The 17,523-nt window shown below is 46.5% G+C and overlaps 1 pseudogene; it reads left to right on the top strand.

Moving 5' to 3' along the window:
* Positions 1–17,523, top strand: part of LOC124025779 — a 54,501-nt pseudogene that overhangs the window by 20,301 nt on the left and 16,677 nt on the right.

Consider the following 17,523-nt stretch of genomic DNA (forward strand, 5'->3'; position numbering starts at 1 on the left):
TGCCGGCTCTGATGCGCGTCGGATGTGGCAGGGCTTGCAAACTATCATGGATTGCAAAAGATAAACCAAGCCGTGAGCTGCCCTGTTGCGAAAGCCTGCCAAATGCCTTCCATGCTCATTTCGAGGCGAGCAACACTGAACCATGCATGAGAACACCAGCTGTTCTGGATGACTGTGTGATCATGCTCTCTGTAGCCGATGTGAGTAAGATCTTTAAATAGGTTAACATTCACAATCCCCTCTCTGTGTCTCTGTTAGTGACACAGTCTGATTCTGGTTTCAGCTGCTATGTTGGTAAACTAAACCTTGAACAAATACAATCAAAGGATCAACAGTGAGTGAAGTGAATTGTAATATGTCAGTTTGCTAACAGCAGGTGACACCAAGACATAGAAACAGGAAAAGGGTCTGTATACTGATTCTGTTTATCTTCTTTCTCTCTCTTCAACCCCCTCTCCCCTCCCCCTCTACTTCTCCATTTCTTTCCAACCCCCTTTCCCTCTCCCCTCCCCTCCCCTCCCACTCTCCTCTCGCCTCTCCTCCATTTCTTTCCCACCCCCCCTTTCCCTCTCCCCTCCCCTCCCACTCTCCTCTCCTCCTCCTCCTCTCCCCCTCTCCTCCATTTCTTTCCTACCCCCTCTCTCCTCCCTCCAGACTGCTTCTCCTCTAAAGGGGAGGACAGGTTGTTCAGGAGGCTGTTTCGGAGGTACAACCAGTTTATCAGGCCGGTGGAGAACGTCTCAGACCCCGTCACCGTGGAGTTTGAGGTTTCCATGTCACAGCTCGTAAAAGTGGTAAGTCACACACACACAGATGTACACACACACACAGGCACGCATACACACACAAATACACAAAAACAAGCGTGAATGCACACACACGTACCTGAGCATACACACAGAAACACACCATGTACCGTGCACAGATACACACAAACACACACCCACATTCCATTAGCTTTTCTCTGATGAATGAGAGTAATGTGGTCAGAATCTAATCTCACTAAAAGTGCCCACTCAGCTGAGTGTGTGTGTGTGTGTGTGTGTGTGTGTGTGTGTGTGTGTGTGTGTGTGTGTGTGTGTGTGTGTGTGTGTGTGTGTGTGTGTGTGTGTGTGTGTGTGTGTGTGTGTGTGTGTGTGTGTGTGTGTGTGTGTGTACTCATCTGCTCTGTGAATAATGCCCCTGCTTTAGTCAGATTAGATTTCTCTCACGTAAGGAACAGAATAGAGGAAAACTTCCACCTTGGGAAGATAACAAAGGCATGGTTCAAAGTGAATGAAACAATCAGGTTATAAACCTATTGTCAGGGTAAAGCTGGGATTAAGACCAATATGCAGGTGGGCAGTTTACCGCTATGACGATTAGGAATGAGTGACACATCAGCACTGTCAGCAGGTGATCTTAGGTCCGTGTGTGTGTGTGTGTGTGTGTGTGTGTGTGTGTGTGTGTGTGTGTGTGTGTGTGTGTGTGTGTGTGTGTGTGTGTGTGTGTGTGTGTGTGTGTGTGTGTGTGTGTGTGTGTGTGTGTGTGTGTGTGTGTGTGTGTGTGTGTGTGTGTGTGTGCCTGTGTGTGTGTGAGGTCAGATGAGTCAGTGTATTAATAAGGGTTGAGGGGAACAGGGTAATTGACTTCCACCTGAATACTACTACTGCAGCTGTAAGCCATTCAGGCCTGTTAGTCGGTCATTTACATTTCTTTAATTGAACCGTTATTTAACTAGGCAAGTCAGTTCAGAACAAATTGTTGTTTACAATGACGACCTACACCGGCCAAACATGGACGATGCTGTATGGGACTCCCAATGACGACCTACACCGGCCAAACATGGACGATGCTGTATGGGACTCCCAATGACGACCTACACCGGCCAAACATGGACGATGCTGTATGGGACTCCCAATGACGACCTACACCGGCCAAACATGGACGATGCTGTATGGGACTCCCAATGACGACCTACACCGGCCAAACATGGACGATGCTGTATGGGACTCCCAATGACGACCTACACCGGCCAAACATGGACGATGCTGTATGGGACTCCCAATGACGACCTACACCGGCCAAACATGGAAGATGCTGTATGGGACTCCCAATGATGACCTACACCGGCCAAACATGGACGAAGCTGTATGGGACTCCCAATGACGACCTACACCGGCCAAACATGGACGATGCTGTATGGGACTCCCAATGACGTCCGGTTGTGATACAGCCTGGTAGTCATTCTGTCATGTCAGTCAAACCAAGCCTTAAGAATGGGAGGGAAAGGATAAGAGATAGAGGCTCAAATCAATTCTAATTCTACCCCAGTTACAATTCTAATTCTACCCCAGTTACAGTTCTAATTCTACCCCAGTTACAATTCTAATTCTGCCCCAGTTACAATTCTAATTCTACCCCAGTTACAGTTCTAATTCTACCCCAGTTACAGTTCTAATTCTACCCCAGTTACAATTCTAATTCTACCCCAGTTACAGTTCTAATTCTACCCCAGTTACAGTTCTAATTCTACCCCAGTTACAATTCTAATTCTACCCCAGTTACAGTTCTAATTCTACCCCAGTTACAGTTCTAATTCTACCCCAGTTACAATTCTAATTCTACCGTTATATAGGGAATGGGTAGTTAAGTAGTGCACTATATAGGGAATAGGTAGTTAAGTAGTGCACTATATAGGGAATGGGTAGTTAAGTAGTGCACTATATAGGGAATAGGTAGTTAAGTAGTGCACTATATAGGGAATGGGTAGTTAAGTAGTGCACTATATAGGGAATAGGTAGTTAAGTAGTGCACTATATAGGGAGTAGGTAGTTATGAAGTACTCTACGTAGGGAATAGGTAGTTAAGTAGTGCACTATATAGGGAATGGGGAGTTAAGTAGTGCACTATATAGGGAATAGGTAGTTAAGTAGTGCACTATATAGGGAATGGGTAGTTAAGTAGTGCACTATATAGGGAATAGGTAGTTAAGTAGTGCACTATATAGGGAGTATGTAGTTATGAAGTACTCTATGTAGGGAATAGGTAGTTAAGTAGTGCACTATGTAGGGAGTAGGTAGTTATGAAGTGCTCTATGTAGGGAGTAGGGACGCAGCTGAGTTTTTCAGTTGTTAGAGGTGACATTTAATAAGATTACTCCCGCTGTTTTGACTGGTTATCTGACTGCTGTGGCTGTGTATGGCACAAACAGGAATAATACACACACAGTCATTGCACAAACACACACACACACACACACAAACACACACACTGCCGTAGGCTGACCTATGATCTGTTTCTTGTCTGTAGGATGAAGTGAATCAGATCATGGAGACAAATCTGTGGCTGAGACACGTAAGTACACACACACACACACACACACACACACACACACACACACACACACACACACACACACACACACACACACACACACACACACACACACACACAACAATCATCTTATTGATGACTAATATGTTCCCTCAGAGGTCTACTAGGGGATGGGGTGAGGCAGGGATGGGGTGAGGCAGGGATGGGGTGAGGCAGGGATGGGGTGAGGCAGGGAGGGGTGAGGCAGGGAGGGGTGAGGCAGGGAGGGGAGGGAGCCGTCTGATTTTGTTCATGTCAAACATCAATATGAATGTAGGACCCTTGCTTCCACAGTGTGTGTACGTGCCTGTGTTCATGCGTGTGTGTGTGTACGTGCCTGTGTTCATGCGTGTGTGTGTGTGTGTACGTGCCTGTGTTCATGCGTGTGTGTGTGTACGTGCCTGTGTTCATGCGTGTGTGTGTGTGTGTGCCTGCATTCATGCGTGTGTGTGTGTGTGTGTACGTGCCTGCATTCATGCGTGTGTGTGTGTGTGTACGTGCCTGCATTCATGCGTGTGTGTGTATGTGCCTTTGAGATTGTGTGTCCCTCTGTGTAGAAACATTCATCCAGTCCTTAATCAATATGCTTCACTGTGGCCATGCTACACTGAACAGAGCCTCTGGGGGATCTATGGCCCGCTGTCATGAACTACTGACCTCTAGATAGCCAGGTGACTTCTCTGGAACTACATGAACTACTGACCTCTAGGTAGCCAGGTGACTTCTCTAGAACTACATGAACTACTGACCTCTAGATAGCCAGGTGACTTCTCTGGAACTACATTAACTACTGACCTCTAGATAGCCAGGTGACTTCTCTGGAACTACATGAACTACTGACCTCTAGATAGCTAGGTGACTTCTCTGGAACTACATGAACTACTGACCTCTAGGTAGCCAGGGGACTTCTCTAGAACTACTGACCTCTAGATAGCCAGGTGACTTCTCTGGAACTACATGAACTACTGACCTCTAGATAGCCAGGTGACTTCTCTGGAACTACATGAACTACTGACCTCTAGATAGCCAGGTGACTTCTCTGGAACTACATTAACTACTGACCTCTAGATAGCCAGGTGACTTCTCTGGAACTACATGAACTACTGACCTCTAGATAGCTAGGTGACTTCTCTGGAACTACATGAACTACTGACCTCTAGGTAGCCAGGGGACTTCTCTAGAACTACTGACCTCTAGATAGCCAGGTGACTTCTCTGGAACTACATGAACTACTGACCTCTAGATAGCCAGGTGACTTCTCTGGAACTACATGAACTACTGACCTCTAGATAGCCAGGTGACTTCTCTGGAACTACATGAACTACTGACCTCTAGATAGCCAGGTGACTTCTCTGGAACTACATGAACTACTGACCTCTAGATAGCCAGGTGACTTCTCTGGAACTACATGAACTACTGACCTCTAGATAACCAGGTGACTTCTCTGGAACTACATGAACTACTGACCTCTAGATAGCTAGGTGACTTCTCTGGAACTGCTGACCTCTAGGTAGCTAGCTGACTTCTCTGGAACTACTGACCTCTAGGTAGCTAGCTGACTTCTCTGGAACTACTGACCTCTAGATAGCTAGGTGACTTCTCTGGAACTGCTGACCTCTTGGTAGCTAGCTGACTTCTCTGGAACTACTGACCTCTAGATAGATAGCTGACTTCTCTGGAACTACATGACCTACTGACCTCTAGAGAGCTTCTCTCCCTTCTCTAGCTCTTTCCTGTTATGCAGGTGAATGAGGACCCAAAAGCGACTTGGCGAAAACAGAGTCTTTAATCCAGTAAAGTAACTTTACAATCAAAAGGCATAATTCTACTCGTAATGACGAGAACAGACTGGAGACTTGATCAAGAACTGCAGGTTGCCTCGGGAAGGCACTTGAACGTAGCAGACTCAGACACCTGCTCACCACGCAGCATCTGAGGGAAACACGACACGACAGGGTGATACATAGACACAGCACGGTGAACAATAGACAAGGATCCGACAGGGCAGGAACGGAAAACAAGGAGAGAAATAGGGACTCTAATCAGGAAAAGGATCGGGAACAGGTGTGGGAAGACTAAATGATTGATTAGGGGAATAGGAACAGCTGGGAGCAGGAACGGAACGATAGAGAGAAGAGAGAGGGAAGGGAGAGAGAAAAAGGGGAATGAACCTAAAAAGACCAGCAGGGGGAAAATGAACAGAGGGAAAAGCAAAATGACAAGACAATCTAAGACAAAACATGACAGTACCCCCCACTCACCGAGCGCCTCCTGGCGCACTCGAGAGGAATCCTGGCGGCAACGGAGGAAATCATCAATAAGCGAACGGTCCAGCACGTCCCGAGACGGGACCCAACTCCTCTCCTCAGGACCGTAACCCTCCCAATCCACTAAGTATTGGTGACCCCGTCCCCGAGAACGCATGTCCATGATCCTACGTACCTTGTAAATAGGTGCGCTCTCGACAAGGACGGGAGGGGGGGAGGGAAGACGAACGGGGGTGCGAAGAAAGGGCTTGACACAGGAGACATGGAAGACAGGATGGACGCGACGAAGATGTCGCGGAAGAAGCAGTCGCACAGCGACAGGATTGACGACCTGGGAGACACGGAACGGACCAATGAACCGCGGAGTCAACTTACGAGAAGCTGTCGTAAGAGGAAGGTTGCGAGTGGAAAGCCACACTCTCTGGCCGCAACAATACCTTGGACTCTTAATCCTGCGTTTATTGGCGGCTCTCACAGTCTGTGCCCTGTAACGGCAAAGTGCAGACCTCACCCTCCTCCAGGTGCGCTCACAACGTTGGACAAACGCTTGAGCGGAGGGAACGCTGGACTCGGCAAGCTGGGATGAGAACAGAGGAGGCTGGTAACCCAGACTACTCTGAAACGGAGATAACCCGGTAGCAGACGAAGGAAGCGAGTTGTGAGCGTATTCTGCCCAGGGGAGCTGTTCTGCCCAAGACGCAGGGTTTCTGAAAGAAAGGCTGCGTAGTATGCGACCAATCGTCTGATTGGCCCTCTCTGCTTGACCGTTAGACTGGGGATGAAACCCGGAAGAGAGACTGACGGACGCACCAATCAAACGACAGAACTCCCTCCAAAACTGTGACGTGAATTGCGGGCCTCTGTCTGAAACGGCGTCTAACGGGAGGCCATGAATTCTGAACACATTCTCGATGATGATTTGTGCCGTCTCCTTAGCGGAAGGAAGTTTAGCGAGGGGAATGAAATGTGCCGCCTAGAGAACCTATCGACAACCGTAAGAATCACAGTCTTCCCCGCAGACAAAGGCAGACCGGTAATGAAGTCTAGGGCGATGTGAGACCATGGTCGAGAAGGAATGGGGAGCGGTCTGAGACGACCGGCAGGAGGAGAGTTACCCGACTTAGTCTGCGCGCAGTCCGAACAAGCAGCCACGAAACGGCGCGTGTCACGCTCCTGAGTCGGCCACCAAAAGCGCTGGCGAATAGACGCAAGAGTGCCTCGAACACCGGGATGACCAGCTAACTTGGCAGAGTGAGCCCACTGAAGAACAGCCAGACGAGTGGAAACAGGAACGAAAAGGAGGTTACTAGGACAAGCGCGCGCGACGCAGTGTGCGTGAGTGCTTGCTTAACCTGTCTTTCAATTCCCAGACTGTCAACCCGACAACACGCCCATAAGGAAGAATCCCTCGGGATTAGTAGAAGCCACAGAAGAACTAAACAGACGGGATAAGGCATCAGGCTTGGTGTTCTTGCTACCCGGACGGTAAGAAATCACAAACTCGAAACGAGCGAAAAACAACGCCCAACGAGCTTGACGGGCATTAAGTCGTTTGGCAGAACGGATGTACTCAAGGTTCTTATGGTCTGTCCAAACGACAAAGGAACGGTCGCCCCTCCAACCACTGTCGCCATTCGCCTAGGGCTAAGCGGATGGCGAGCAGTTCGCGGTTACCCACATCATAGTTGCGTTCAGATGGCGACAGGCGATGAGAAAAATAAGCGCAAGGATGAACCTTATCGTCAGACTGGAAGCGCTGGGATAGAATGGCTCCCACGCCTACCTCTGAAGCGTCAACCTCGACAATGAATTGTCTAGTGACGTCAGGAGTAACGAGGATAGGAGCGGACGTAAAACGTTCTTTTAGAAGATCAAAAGCTCCCTGGGCGGAACCGGACCACTTAAAACACGTCTTGACAGAAGTAAGAGCTGTGAGAGGGGCAGCAATTTGACCGAAATTACGAATGAAACGCCGATAGAAATTAGCGAAACCTAAAAAGCGCTGCAACTCGACACGTGACCTTGGAACGGGCCAATCACTGACAGCTTGGACCTTAGCGGAATCCATCTGAATGCCTTCAGCGGAAATAACGGAACCGAGAAAGGTAACGGAGGAGACATGAAAAGAGCACTTCTCAGCCTTCACGTAGAGACAATTCTCTAAAAGGCGCTGTAGAACACGTCGAACGTGCTGAACATGAATCTCGAGTGACGGTGAAAAAATCAGGATATCGTCAAGATAGACAAAAACAAAGATGTTCAGCATGTCTCTCAGAACATCATTAACTAATGCCTGAAAAACAGCTGGCGCATTGGCGAGACCAAACGGCAGAACCCGGTACTCAAAATGCCCCTAACGGAGTGTTAAACGCCGTTTTCCACTCGTCCCCCTCTCTGATGCGCACGAGATGGTAAGCGTTACGAAGGTCCAACTTAGTAAAGCACCTGGCTCCCTGCAGAATCTCGAAGGCTGATGACATAAGGGGAAGCGGATAACGATTCTTAACCGTTATGTCATTCAGCCCTCGATAATCCACGCAGGGGCGCAGAGTACCGTCCTTCTTCTTAACAAAAAAGAACCCCGCCCCGGCCGGAGAGGAAGAGGGCACTATGGTACCGGCGTCAAGAGACACAGATAAATAATCCTCGAGAGCCTTACGTTCGGGAGCCGACAGAGAGTATAGTCTACCCCGAGGAGGAGTGGTCCCCGGAAGGAGATCAATACTACAATCATACGACCGGTGAGGAGGAAGGGAGTTGGCTCGGGACCGACTGAAGACCGTGCGCAGATCATGATATTCCTCCGGCACTCCTGTCAAATCGCCAGGTTCCTCCTGAGAAGTGGGAACAGAAGAAATGGAGGGATGGCAGACATTAAACACTTCACATGACAAGAAACGTTCCAGGATAGGATAGAATTACTAGACCAATTAATAGAAGGATTATGACATACTAGCCAGGGATGACCCAAAACAACAGGTGTAAAAGGTGAACGAAAAATCAAAAAAGAAATAGTCTCACTGTGGTTACCAGATACTGTGAGAGTTAAAGGTAGTGTCTCAAATCTGATACTGGGAAGATGACTACCATCTAAGGCAAACATGGGTGTAGGCTTGTCTAACTGTCTGAAAGGAATGTCATGTTTCCGAGCCCATGCTTCGTCCATGAAACAACCCTCAGCCCCAGAGTCAATCAAGGCACTGCATGTAGCACCCGAACCGGTCCAGCGTAGATGGACCGACATAGTAGTACAGGATCTAGATGAAGAGACCTGAGTAGTAGCGCTCACCAGTAGCCCTCCGCTTACTGATGAGCTCTGGCCTTTTACTGGACATGAATTGACAAAATGTCCATCAAATCCGCAATAGAGGCACAGGCGGTTGGTGATCCTCCGTTCCCTCTCCTTGGTCGAGATGCGAATACCTCCCAGCTGCATGGGCTCAGTCTCTGAGCCAGAGGAGGGAGATGGTTGCGATGCGGAGCAGGGAAACACCGTTGACGCGAGCTCTCTTCCACGAGCTTGGTGACGAAGATCTACCCGTCGTTCTATGCGGATGGCGAGAGCAATCAAAGAGTCCACACTGGAAGGAACCTCCCGAGAGAGAATCTCATCTTTGACCACTGCATGGAGTCCCTCCAGAAAACGAGCGAGCAGCGCCGGCTCGTTCCAGTCACTAGAGGCAGCAAGAGTGCGAAACTCTATAGAGTAATCCGTTATGGATCGATCACCTTGGCATAGGGAAGCCAGGGCCCTAGAAGCCTCCTACCAAAAACTGAACGGTCAAAAACTCGAATCATCTCCTCTTTAAAGTTCTGGTAATTGTTTGAACAATCAGCCCTTGCCTCCCAGATAGCTGTGCCCCACTCTCGAGCCCGGCCAGTAAGGAGTGAAATGACGTAAGCAACCCGAGCTCTCTCGCTAGAGTATGTGTTGGGTTGGAGAGAGAACACAATATCACACTGTGTGAGAAAGGAGCGGCACTCCGTGGGCTGCCCGGAGTAGCAAGGTGGGTTATTAACCCTAGGTTCCGGAGGCTCGGCAGGCCAGGAAGTAACAGGTGGCACGAGACGAAGACTCTGGAACTGTCCAGAGAGGTCGGAAACCTGAGCGGCCAGGTTCTCCACGGCATGGCGAGCAGCAGACAATTCCTGCTCGTGTCTGCCGAGCATGGCTCCTTGGATCTCGACGGCAGTGTTACGAGCATCTGTAGTCGCTGGGTCCATTCTCTGGTCGGATCCTTCTGTTATGCAGGTGAATGAGGACCCAAAAGCGACTTGGCGAAAACAGAGTCTTTAATCCAGTAAAGTAACTTTACAATCAAAAGGCATAATTCTACTCGTAATGACGAGAACAGACTGGAGACTTGATCAAGAACTGCAGGTTGCCTCGGGAAGGCACTTGAACGTAGCAGACTCAGACACCTGCTCACCACGCAGCATCTGAGGGAAACACGACACGACAGGGCGATACATAGACACAGCACGGTGAACAATAGACAAGGATCCGACAGGGCAGGAACGGAAAACAAGGAGAGAAATAGGGACTCTAATCAGGGAAAAGGATCGGGAACAGGTGTGGGAAGACTAAATGATTGATTAGGGGAATAGGAACAGCTGGGAGCAGGAACGGAACGATAGAGAGAAGAGAGAGAGGAAGGAGAGAGAAAAGGGGAACGAACCTAAAAAGACCAGCAGGGGGAAAATGAACAGAGGGAAAAGCAAAATGACAAGACAATCTAAGACAAAACATGACATTTCCATTTGTCTCTGGGTGATATACCCATCCTAACCTTGAGTATACCGGTACTGGCCGAAACACTATAATATAAAGATCTCTCTCTCTCTCTCTCTCTCTCTCTCTCTCTCTCTCTCTCTCTCTCTCTCTCTCTCTCTCTCTCTCTCTCTCTCTCTCTCTCTCTCTCTCTCTCTCTCTCTCTCTCTCTCTCTCTCTCTCTCTCTCTCTCTCTCTCTCTCTCTCTCTCTCTCTCTCTCTCTCTCTCTCTCTCTCTCTCTCTGATCAGTCAAGCATGCATGTTAGAGTTAACATGTTAAAGCTCTTACAGACAGTAACATACACTCCCAGTACTTCAGTACACACGTCAACACTTTAAACTGTGTATACCTGTCCAAAATGGCTAATTTTGTATGTTTGCAATTCGGGCATCATTTCAATATTAACTCTCTGTCAGACATACACTGATGGTACAAAACATTAGGAACACATGCTCTCTCCATGACAGACGGACCAGGTGAATCCAGGTGAAAGCGATGATCCCTTATTGATGTCACTTGTTAAATCTACTTCAATCAGTGTAGATGAAGAGGAGGAGACGGGTTAAAGAAGGATGTTTAAGCCTTGAGACAATTGAGACATGGATTGTGTGTGTGTCATTCAGAGGGTGAATGGGTAAGACAACAGATTTAAGTGTGTGAATGGGGTATGGTAGTAGGTGCCAGGCGCACCGGTTTGAGTCAAGAACTACAACTCCGCTGTATTTTTCACACTCAACAATTTACTGGGTGTATCAAGAATGGTCCACCACCCAAAGGACATCCAGCAAACTTGACACAGCTGTGGGAAGCGTTGGGGTCAACATGGGACAGCATCCCTGTGGAACGCTTTCAACATTTTGTAGAGTCCATGCCCAGATGAATTGAGGACAACTCAGTATTAGGAAGGTGTTCTTAATATTTTGTACACAATTATTTACTCAGGACTCATTTAAAATACATATGTAATGTAGAAATGTGAAATGAGTTCTGTCTCTTTCATGATAATATTATAAGTTGAAAGAAAGGCAAAGGCAAACTAACATCATGGATATCTCTAATATCTCTATCAGAAGGATATCTCTAATATCTCTATCAATATCTCTAATATCTCTATCATAAGGATATCTCTAATATCTCTATCAGAAGGATATCTCTAATATCTCTATCAGAAGGATATCTCTAATATCTATATCAGAAGGATATCTCTAATATCTCTATCTCTATCAGAAGGATATCTCTAATATCTCTATCAGAAGGATATCTCTAATATCTCTATCAGAAGGATATCTCTAATATCTCTATCTCTATCAGAAGGATATCTCTAATATCTCTATCAGAAGGATATCTCTAATATCTCTATCAGAAGGATATCTCTAATATCTCTATCAGAAGGATATCTCTAATATCTCTATCAGAATGATATCTCTAATATCTCTATCAGAAGGATATCTCTAATATCTCTATCTCTATCAGAAGGATATCTCTAATATCTCTATCAGAAGGATATCTCTAATATCTCTATCAGAATGATATCTCTAATATCTCTATCAGAAGGATATCTCTAATATCTCTATCAGAAGGATATCTCTAATATCTCTATCAGAAGGATATCTCTAATATCTCTATCAGAAGGATATCTCTAATATCTATATCAGAAGGATATCTCTAATATCTCTATCAGAAGGATATCTCTAATATCTCTATCAGAAGGATATCTCTAATATCTCTATCAGAAGGATATCTCTAATATCTATATCAGAAGGATATCTCTATCTCTATCAGAAGGATATCTCTAATATCTCTATCAGAAGGATATCTCTAATATCTCTATCTCTATCAGAAGGATATCTCTAATATCTCTATCAATATCTCTATCAGAAGGATATCTCTAATATCTCTATCATATCTCTAATATCTCTATCATAAGGATATCTCTAATATCTCTATCTCTATCAGAAGGATATCTCTAATATCTCTATCAGAAGGATATCTCTAATATCGCTATCAGAAGGATATCTCTAATATCTATATCAGAAGGATATCTCTAATATCTCTATCAGAAGGATGTCTCTATCAGAAGGATATCTCTAATATCTCTATCAGAATGATATCTCTAATATCTATATCAGAAGGATATCTCTAATATCTCTATCAGAAGGATATCTCTAATATCTCTATCAGAAGGATGTCTCTATCAGAAGGATATCTCTAATATCTCTATCAGAAGGATATCTCTAATATCTCTATCAGAAGGATATCTCTAATATCTCTATCTCTATCAGAAGGATATCTCTAATATCTCTATCAGAAGGATATCTCTAATATCTCTATCATAAGGATATCTCTAATATCTCTATCTCTATCAGAAGGATATCTCTAATATCTCTATCATAAGGATATCTCTAATATCTCTATCTCTATCAGAAGGATATCTCTAATATCTCTATCAGAAGGATGTCTCTATCAGAAGGATATCTCTAATATCTCTATCAGAAGGATATATCTAATATCTATATCAGAAGGATATCTCTAATATCTCTATCTCTATCAGAAGGATATCTCTAATATCTCTATCAATAAGAAGGATATAATCTCTATCATATATATCTCTCTCTATCAGAAGGATATCTCTAATATCTCTATCAGAAGGATACCTCTAATATCTATATCAGAATGATATCTCTAATATCTATATCAGAAGGATATCTCTAATATCTCTATCAGAAGGATATCTCTAATATCTCTATCAGAAGGATATCTCTAATATTGTAATGAAGTTCGTCTGTTGTTTGTAGAGAGTCAGACCGAAATGCAGCGTGTAGGTTACTCATGACTTTTAATGAAGAAAATGCTGTACATGAAATAACTGAAAATACAAAAACAACAAACGAGTGATACTAATTACAGCCTATCTGGTGACTAACACAGAGACAGGTACAATCACCCACGAAATACAACGCGCACTCAGGCTGCCTAAATACGGTTCCCAATCCGAGACAACGAGAATCAGCTGACTCCAATTAGGAATCGCCTCAGGCAGCCAAGCCTAACTAGACACACCCTACTAATACACACTCCCAATTAATACAAACCCCAATACGAAATACAACATATAAACCCATGTCACACCCTGGCCTACCCAAACATATAACAAAAACACAAGATACAATGAACAAGGCGTGACAGAACCCCCCCCCCTAAGGTGCGGACTCCGGGACGCACCTCAAGAGCATAGGGAGGGTCCGGGTGGGCGTCTGTCCATGGTGGCGGTTCTGGCTCGGGACGTGGACCCCACTCCATAAATGTCCTAGTTCCTCCCCTTCGCGTCCTAGGATAATCCACCTTCTCCGCCGACCATGGCCTAATAGTCCTCACCCTGATCCCCACATAACTGAGGGGCAGCTCGGGACTGAGGGGCAGCTCGGGACAGAGGGGCAGCTCGGGACAGAGGGGCAGCTCGGGACAGAGGGGCAACTCAGGATAGAGGGGCAGCTCGGGACAGAGGGGCAACTCAGGATAGAGGGGCAACTCAGGATAGAGGGCATCTCAGGACATCTCAGGACAGGGGCAGCCCGGGACAGAGGGGCAGCCCGGGACAGAGGGGCAGCCCGGGACAGAGGGGCAGCCCGGGACAGAGGGGCAGCCCGGGACAGAGGGGCAGCCCGGGACCGAGGGGAAGCCCGGTACTGAGGGGAAGCCCGGTACTGAGAGGGAGCCCAGCACTGAGAGGAAGCTCAGTACTGAGAGGAAGCTCAGTACTGAGAGGAAGCTCGGTACTGAGAGGGAGCCCAGTACAGAGAGGGAGCCTAGTACTGAGAGGAAGCTCAGGCAGGTAGTAGGCTCCGGTAAATCCTGGCTGGCTGGTGGACCTGGATGATTAAGGTTGTCTGGCCGATCTAGAAGATCTTGGCAGACTGGCACTTCTGGCGGATCCTGGCAGACTGGCACTTCTGGTGGATCCTGGCAGACTGGTGACGCTGGGCCGACTGGCGGCGCTGGGCAGACAGGAGACTCCGGCAGCGCAGGAGAGGAGAAAGGCTCTGGCTGCGCTGAACAGGCGGGAGACTCCAACAGTGCAGGAGAGGAGAAAAGCTCTGGCTGCGCTGAACAGGCTAGGCGCACTGGACGCGCTGGGCCGACTGGGAGCACTGGCAGCGCTGGGCAGACAGGAGACTCCGGCAGCGCAGGAGAGGGAAAGGCTCTGGCTGCGCTGAACAGGCGGGAGACTCCAACAGTGCAGGAGAGGAGAAAAGCACTGGCTGTGCTGAACAGGCGAGGCGCACTGGAGGCCTGGTGCGTGGTGCTGGAACTGGTGGTACTGGCGCGAGGACACGCACAGGAAGCCTGGTGCGGGGAGCTGCTACCGGAGGACTGGTGTGTAGAGGTGGCTCTGGATAGACCGGACCGTGCAGGCGCACTGGAGCTCTTGAGCACCGAGCCTGCCCAAGCTTACCTGGCTCGATGCCCACTCTAGCCCGGCCAATAGGAAGGGCTGGTATGTGTCGCAGCTGGCTCTGCACCCGCACTGGAAACACTGTGCGCTCCATAGCATAACACGGTGCCTGCCCGGTCTCTCTAGCCCAACGGTGAGCACAGGGAGTATGCGCAGGTTTCCTACCTGGCATAACTATTCTCCCTTTTAGCTCCCCCAATATTTTTGGGGGTGACTTTCCGGTTTCCAACCGCGTCGCCGTGCTGCCTCCTCATACATGCGCCTCTCCGCTTTAGCTGCCTCTATTTCCTCCTTGGGACGGTGATATTCTCCCGGCTGCTCCCAGGGTCCTTGACCGTCTAATTCCTCCTCCCATGTCCAAATCTCCAAATGATGCAGTCTCTCCCATTGCAACTGCTCTTCACGATTAACAGGGAGAGTAGGCTCAGGTCTATTCTCTGACTCAGCCACTCTCTCTCTGCGCTTTCCCCCTTTACCTTCGCTTTTCGCTCTGTATAATAATGCTTTCCTTCTCGATTCCATACGTGTATAGCCCTCTTCGCATTGCTGTAGGGAATCCCAGGCGGGCTCCTGCACTCGCTCTGGGTTGGCCGCCCACCTGTCGATTTCTTCCCACGTCGTATAATCCCTGCTTCTGCCGTCCATATCGTCCTCCTTTAGCTCCTGCCAGTTCACACGCTGCTCGGTCTGTGAATGGTGGTGGGTGATTCTGTAATGAAGTTCGTCTGTTGTTTGTAGAGAGTCAGACCGAAATGCAGCGTGTAGGTTACTCATGACTTTTAATGAAGAAAATGCTGTACATGAAATAACTGAAAATACAAAAACAACAAACGAGTGAAACTAATTACAGCCTATCTGGTGACTAACACAGAGACAGGTACAATCACCCACGAAATACAACGCGCACTCAGGCTGCCTAAATACGGTTCCCAATCCGAGACAACGAGAATCAGCTGACTCCAATTAGGAATCGCCTCAGGCAGCCAAGCCTAACTAGACACACCCCTACTAATACACACTCCCAATTAATACAAACCCCAATACGAAATACAACATATAAACCCATGTCACACCCTGGCCTACCCAAACATATAACAAAAACACAAGATACAATGACCAAGGCGTGACAAATATCTATATCAGAATGATATCGCTAATATCTATATTAGAAGGATATCTCTAATATCTCTATCACAAGGATGTCTCAAATATCTATATCAGAATGATATCTCGAATATCTATATCAGAACGATATCTCTAATATCTATATCAGAACGATATCTCTAATGTCTCTATCAGAACGATATCTCTAATATCTATATCAGAAGGAAATCTCTAATATCTATATATCAGAATGATATCTCTAATATCTATATCAGAAGAATGTCACTAATATCTCTATCAGAAGGATATCTCTAATATCTCTATCAGAAGGATATCTGTAATATCTCTATCACAAGGATATCTGTAATATCTCTATCAGAAGAATGTCACTAATATCTCTATCAGAAGGATATCTGTAATATCTCTATCAGAAGAATGTCACTAATATCTCTATCAGAAGGATATCTCTATCTATATCAGAACGATATCTCTAATGTCTATATCAGGAAGATATCTTTACATTTACATTACATTTACATTTAAGTCATTTAGCAGACGCTCTTATCTAATATCTTACAATATCTCTAATGTCTATATCAGGACGATATCTCTAATATCTCTAATATATATATATATATTCAGAAGGATATCTCTTGCTTAAACCGACAGATTTTGATGAAGACCTTTTAAAAAGCTAATATTTATATTGACGCACCAGTTCAAGATCATTCGGAAAAAGCCACGAGGGGGTGTGTTTGATAAAGTAATCAAGGCTGTGTGTGTGTGTGTGTGTGTGTGTGTGTGTGTGTGTGTGTGTGTGTGTGTGTGTGTGTGTGTGTGTGTGTGTGTGTGTGTGTGTGTGTGTGTGTGTGTGTGTGTGTGTGTGTGTGTGTGTGTGTGTGTGTGTGTGTGTGTGTGTGTGTGTGTGTGTGTGTGTGTGCATATTTCTACTTGTGTATCTTGCTATCTTCCTTTATTCTTAAGGTGACTCCCTAACACACACACACACATACACTCATTCATGCTGTGTTTGTGTTTCAGATCTGGAACGACTACAAGCTAAGCTGGGCCCCAGTAGAGTTTGATGGGATTGAGTTCATCAGAGTTCCATCCAACAAGATCTGGAGACCTGACATAGTGCTTTATAACAAGTGAGTCCAGACATAGTGCTCTATAACAACCTGAGATAGTGCTCTATAACAAGCTGACATTGTCCTCTATAAGAACCTGACATAGTACTCTATAACAACATTACATTTACATTTAAGTCATTTGGCAGAGTGCTCTTATCCAGACGACTTACAAATTGTGCATTCACCTTATGACATCCAGCATGGCATAGTGCTCTATAACAACCTGACATTGTACTCTCTAACAACCTGACATAGTGCTCTATAACAACATGACATAGTGCTCTCTAACAACCTGGCATAGTGCTGTATAACAACATGACATAGTGCTCTATAACAACCTGACATTGTACTCTATAACAAGTGAGTCAGCTGTACATAGCCCATCGGTAAATTGCCCACCCAATTTACTTACCTCATCCCCATACTGTTTTTATTTATT

Source organism: Oncorhynchus gorbuscha, unplaced genomic scaffold (genome assembly GCF_021184085.1).
Source record: "Oncorhynchus gorbuscha isolate QuinsamMale2020 ecotype Even-year unplaced genomic scaffold, OgorEven_v1.0 Un_scaffold_2446, whole genome shotgun sequence".
NCBI lineage: Eukaryota > Metazoa > Chordata > Actinopteri > Salmoniformes > Salmonidae > Oncorhynchus > Oncorhynchus gorbuscha.